Source organism: Prinia subflava, chromosome Z (assembly GCF_021018805.1).
Source record: "Prinia subflava isolate CZ2003 ecotype Zambia chromosome Z, Cam_Psub_1.2, whole genome shotgun sequence".
NCBI lineage: Eukaryota > Metazoa > Chordata > Aves > Passeriformes > Cisticolidae > Prinia > Prinia subflava.
This window is the reverse complement of record NC_086283.1, coordinates 49,035,686-49,041,685: the sequence shown is the minus strand read 5'-3', so window position 1 is coordinate 49,041,685 and position 6,000 is coordinate 49,035,686. Positions and strand designations below refer to the sequence as shown.

The 6,000-nt window shown below is 38.2% G+C and overlaps 1 long non-coding RNA gene across 1 annotated transcript; it reads left to right on the top strand.

The window, feature by feature from the left end:
• Positions 1–1,044: 1,044 nt before the first annotated feature.
• LOC134563623 (uncharacterized) lies at positions 1,045–5,055 on the top strand. The gene is made up of 3 exons (XR_010083399.1): positions 1,045–1,157; positions 1,954–2,016; positions 4,308–5,055. It is a non-coding gene; the product is annotated as an uncharacterized LOC134563623 (long non-coding RNA).
• Positions 5,056–6,000: the final 945 nt, after the last annotated feature.

Genomic DNA, 6,000 nt, shown 5'->3' with positions numbered 1-6,000 from the left:
ACGCATCTAGTAGTTCACCTATAGTGAACTCTAGTAGTAAAATCATAAAAATAAGCAATAACTCATGACATGCCTATCCACATACCACTGCCGAAAATCTTTGTCTTGCATCTTATTGCAGTGAAAAGATGTTTTGCATTAGGTGAGCCTACCCAATATCAAATTGTGATCTGCAAATGACGGAAATTGCCATGTAAGAAAGAGATGCAGTTTTTGACAAAAAAACCCTCTCCCATTTATTCATGGTTTTCTTTGGGAGGCTGATTCCAAACATGAGGCAAGAAACAGCCTACCTTTGGGCTGTTCAGTTTTGTCTGACTGATTTAAAGGCAGTCACAGAATTACTTCGTTATAACTTCCCCTGTAGACAAGCAGGTTCTTTATGCCACTGTTTCAGTCCAAGGAACCAAATAATACCTTTTTTATTGCAGTATTTTTAGACATTGGATACATCTGGAAAAATATTCAAGCAGATAATTAGATTGCATTAGCAATGTGTCTGTTGTGGTTTCCCTGATCCCAAAGAAGGCAGCCCTTTATGAAGCACTTGGCCACAGTCTCTGCAAAATCTGCTGTGTAAATTGGCCCACACTAAAGCATGTGGAAAACATTTTTTGGCTGAAACTTGAAACCATTCATGTGGCTTTGAGACAGGGAAGCTCAGCCTGCCAACATCAATAGAACTTTGTACTACAAACCAAAATGGTCATTTAGACATGTGTACTTTCATGCTCGCAAATGCACTGAGGTCAAATATTTTTAATCTTGGGAATTTTTCCTCTTTATACAGCCTCATATTTCACGCAGGAAATGAGGCTGAGTACAACAAACACAAATCATTGAGACTGACAGGGCATATTGGGTTCAAAACCCAAGCTTTGACTCTAATTGCTCTCCAAAGGCCTTTGGCTCAAGGTAACTGTTGATTTAGTTCAGCTGTTTCAAATCAGCACTATAAGGTCTTGCTAAGACAAACTGGTTAGGCCACATTACATTTGTACCATTGGATCCCTCGGGTGCAAGTATAACACAGTTAGCATTTTAAAAGATTGCATTTGTCTGTACACTGCAGGCGGCAATTATGAGCAGGAAAATCTTTTGTGAAAGATGGTGTGACCTTCCTTTTGGAGAAGGAGTGATAATGGCTTCTTGTGGAGGTAAAAATAATGTTTATTTTCAAGGTTCAGAGGGGGACCCCACCTTATTTCTCATGCAAGTCAATCTTGTCAGAAATTTATTGCCATTATTTTTGTTTTGCTTTGATAGTGCTTGTTCAGCTAAATAACACGTATTTCCTAAAATGTTTTAATTGCTGTTACTCTCCTACTGCAAAAATATTGCATCATCTTCTGAGGGAAGTGAGGTTACTAAAGAAAAGCTACCTTTTCCCTTTATGAATTAAGAAATTGGCACTCATTGAATACCCTGTTTTGGTTTTCTGTATTATTGACTGCTTCTGACATAAACTGGGTCTGACTTTTCAGCAAGAGAAATCCTGGAGGATTACCCAACAGGATATAAATCTGCTTGGTGTATTATATTCTCTTACTGTTCTTAGCAATGTAACTGCTGAAGTTTGATTTATTCCAGTATATCCATTTGCCTGTCTATAGTCAGAATTTGCATAGTAAAGATCTAATCCCTGCGAAGGAAAGCATGATGAACTTATGCCAGGTTTAATTCACAAAGCTCTATTTTACAACTTAACTCTTCCTGGTCCAGAGGTCATTCCTGAGTGTCACACAGTGGCTTAATAGTCACAGCTGGAATGAGCTGGCCAGATCAAAGTACCTTAAATTCAGCTCAGTAGGCTGTAGAAGCACAGGGGCTCTGAGCCACCCAACATCCTACTGAATAGTCAGCCCCCACTGACTGAAATGTGCTGAAACCCACTGACCAGTGGTTGTGGTGCACAAGGCATGTTGTCTACAGCACATTCCCTGTGTTTTCCAGGTGAATTGGGAAGAGGTGACCCTCAGTTGGCTGTACTGCCTTTCTGCTAGCTGGGCAACACAGGTGAGCAGGTGATCTGGGGACAGGTCTGAGTAATTTTGAGGATACTAAGTATTGCAAGCATGTGTGTAGGTGGCAACATGACACAGTGTCTCTGGGTATGACACCCCAGCGCCAGCCAACTCAACTGGGTCCCTGCAAGGGAGGCACATGGGCAGTCCCACCTGCCCAAAATGTATATTCGTCCACTGGATTTTATAGTTCTTGGTGTGGTGGTGTCACGCAGGGGAGGCACAGTGACAGGGGACCCTCACCACCAAGACCAGACCAGTAGGAGAGGAGCAACGAGACATCATTGGGACCCCCAGAAGGGTGATACTTGTCTACCTAACCCTGGCACTCTCTCCCTGTCCTCCCATGTCTGTGCACACTTCTTCTTCTATTTTCTTTTATTCTTTTGCTCTTTGTCTGTTTCTTTCTCTTTGCCTCTTTTACTATTAAATAAAATATATCAAAATTTTGGCACCAAGATCTAACCTTGTCTGGTTTTAATCATGTCTTTTGGCTATATTTCAAACAGTTCTGGGCTTGATCCACTTTATTCACAGAGAATTAGTTTCCTCTGCTTTTCTAGGTTTAAACCAGATCAAAACACCCCAAACCAGAGAGCATAGAGGGTCACTGCAGGTCTTTTTAGAAATTAGAGAGTAAAGATAATAACACCAGCATCATGCACAGTTCTGGTAATGAAGACCAGATTCTGGACTGAGGGAAGACGTTACAGTAAATATATGCAGTGTTGTATGCAAAATCATTTTGACACCCTGCTAAAAAATATTTTCATGCCTCTCTCCTCCACTTCGTGGGAGAATATATTTGCATTCAATTTATGGAATGATATTACACTGATTCTGATTTGAAGAAAAAAAAATTAACTGAGTATGTTACAATGTCTTTAAATACTGAGCATTTTCCAGTCTCACTGGGGAATAGATTACTGGGTAGTATTCTGCAAATGTTGACCTATCTTCTTTTGCTTGGTGCTTGCCCTTGAAAATAATCTATTCGTCCTTATTTAATAGTATAAGATCTCCATTACTTACCATGTTCCTCATATGGTCCAAATTCACTAATATAAAAATAATGAATCTGAGGCACACTTAGCCTTTCTATAGGAAAATCAGCACATATAAGAGTATAGCAGACTAGTAAAAATAAGCACTTTGAATAGTCAATTTTTTTTTTCCTAAACAGAACTAAATAGCAGTAGCTTACTTTCAGATAGACATACTGAATATTGTGCTGAAATAAGTGTAGAATAATGGGGAAAATATATTTGTCACCAGCAATTTCCTGCATTAATGAAAGTAACATGTCTTGTATTTAGTGGTCAATTGACTAAATACGGCGTGACTAGCATGGAATCAAAAGCATAAAGAAATACCTTAACCAGACGATCTTCCAAATGCAGTCACATAGCTGGTGCCCAGCCAAAATGGCCTTTTCAGACATTCAGAGGTGACAGTTCAGGCTTGAGCTTTTCAGCCAAGGCCACTTTGTGGTATATGTTGGATTTGCAGTTTGTTTTCATCACTGCCTTTGAGAGAGGTTGAGACCTTGCAACTAATGCTAAAAGTGATTCACTGTAGTGCCCCTGCTAACAGCAATTTATAAAGCTAGAGGGTTTGCTGTTGAACACTATAACTTTTGATTAAAGTGATTTTCTTTCTTGTTTTTATGCTGGTTAGATAATTTTCTGTCTTTGCTAGTATGTGTCAGCACCGTCTCTCCAGGTGTAAAACACTGTAGACAACATGTGCACTCCTGCACTTCCCTCTTCTGAAACTTTTAAGTTAAAGTTTAAAACTCCTGCACTTCTGTCTTTTGAAAGGTTATTTATTATTTTCCTTTTTTTTTTACCAGTTTCCTCTTTATATATCAGCATTTACTTCTTTCCCGTGTTTGTTAAGCTTCAACTGCTTAGAGACCCTCCTTGAGTCCCTTTACATAGAAAAGCTTGTGTGAAGCACAGCATTTAGATATACCTGCTGATTCTGAAATGATGAGAGACTCCAAAAGGGAGGGAAAACTCAGGGAGCTGGAAGAGAGGAAAGAAAGAAATATTTCTCCAAAGGAAAATTCAAACCATATATCTGACAAGCCCAGACTGTGCTAGACGACAAGCCCAGAAAAATCCTATCTTTTCCCTAGTCAAAACATTTTTTGCATAACAAAATCTAATTGTCACCTTATAACAAGTTTTACTTTTCTGAAAACTTCTTTAATTCTGAGATTCCTGCTCAACCTAATTTTCATGCATTGCAATGGGGAATAATGCGTTTTTCTTTTGTCAGAAAGAAAATGAATGAATGAATGAAATAATGGAAGAACGACTGAGGTACTAGGCTGCTTCTCAGAGACCTCACACATCCACATCTTTGCTACACTTTGAGCCTCTTCTCTGTGAGAATACACATCTATTGTATTAATAGAAAAGGCTAAGACCTACAGCTAACAATAAATCACACTAAACTTTGTGCTTCAAATGGATAACTCTGCAGAATGTAATGTTAAAAACACTGAAATACAGGTTTTATGAATTCATGACTGTGCTTGGTTAGGTATATTCTCAGTAATGTGGGTTGTGGTTAGTGCTCTCTGGAAGAAGAGTTCTGAATTGTAAAGGCTTCTTTTTATCACAGGGGAACTATTTTACTTGAATCTGGCTTATGATGATGGTAAAAATCAGATCTCCAAGGAACATCTCTAAAAGAGAAAATAATCTGATGCTTAAAAGAATTTAAATCTCTACTGACAATCAAAAGAACTCTTGTCTCCTCCCCCTTATTTTTCCATTGTGTATTTTTGGGTTGTCTGAGAACTACAGTTGTGATTGTTATGATCTTTTCAGTCATCATGTTGCTCTGTGTAGGTTTTATCTTACAGTTGATAAGACGATGAACATTTTCTGAGAGATCAAAGTGCTTACCATAATGAGAAAAACATATATAACAACAGTTATATGGCAAGGGTAAGGATTGCCTGAAGCAGAACAAATTTCTACAGATTGCCTGACAATGTAAGAATAATACAGCACTACAATCATGGGAATAATATTGCTTAATAAATCACTGGTATTATATGTCTTACAGTGAAACTTATCATTTTATAAATTACTAAACACATTTGCTTTTCGATTAGCTATTTCGTGTTCAGAAAACTTCTTCCTTGAAACTCATTTGAAAGAAAGAACTCAATTTTATTTTATCACTGAAGATTATTAGAGTGGCAGTGGCAGACCAATACCAGACTTCTACTTTGTTCAGCAATAAAGTGTAGTCTCAAGCTCATACTTCTGCCCAACAGGCACAGGAAAGCTTGGCTGTGCTTTGGAAAGTGCACACTGATGGTTTTGTATCTTACTGTGGTGTTGAACAAGGACCTATGAGACTCCATTTTCATCACTGCAGTGGGTAAGGAATGAATTGCATAAGAAACCTCCTGACCACTTGAATATCCTGAATTCTCCCAGGAATTTGACCCTCATCCTTACCACTGATTCCCTGGATATGTGGATTTTGTGTAGTGCGGTCCTGGGAAGGAAGAATAAGAATAATTATTTCCTTAAACTCAATTAATTTTCTTCTCATTTATTTCCTGGTACCTTCCCATAGCATGCATAAAATCAAATAAAACCTGTTTACCTTGTTTTTTCAAGGGGAAAAGAAAGTAAAGCTAAAGTCGCCAAATACTGTAGCCTTTGCTTAGGTGTTGTTCACTTCAGATTTTGTTGTGTTTTGTCTGGGTGAGGACTACAAAATTAGCTAGTACGAATTTATTGATATAACATGTGTTAACATTTGCAGAATCTGAAATCCAAGTTCATGGTCCAGACAATATTGCACAATAGATGGCAGGTTAAGCTTATGCCATGATCAGAAATCATTTCCCTTTGAAAGGACTAATGTAGAGATTTCATGGCTAGAAAAACGGAACAGCCCTTCTTGATGGCTATATGACTTCAAAACTTTAACAAGCCTTAGAAGG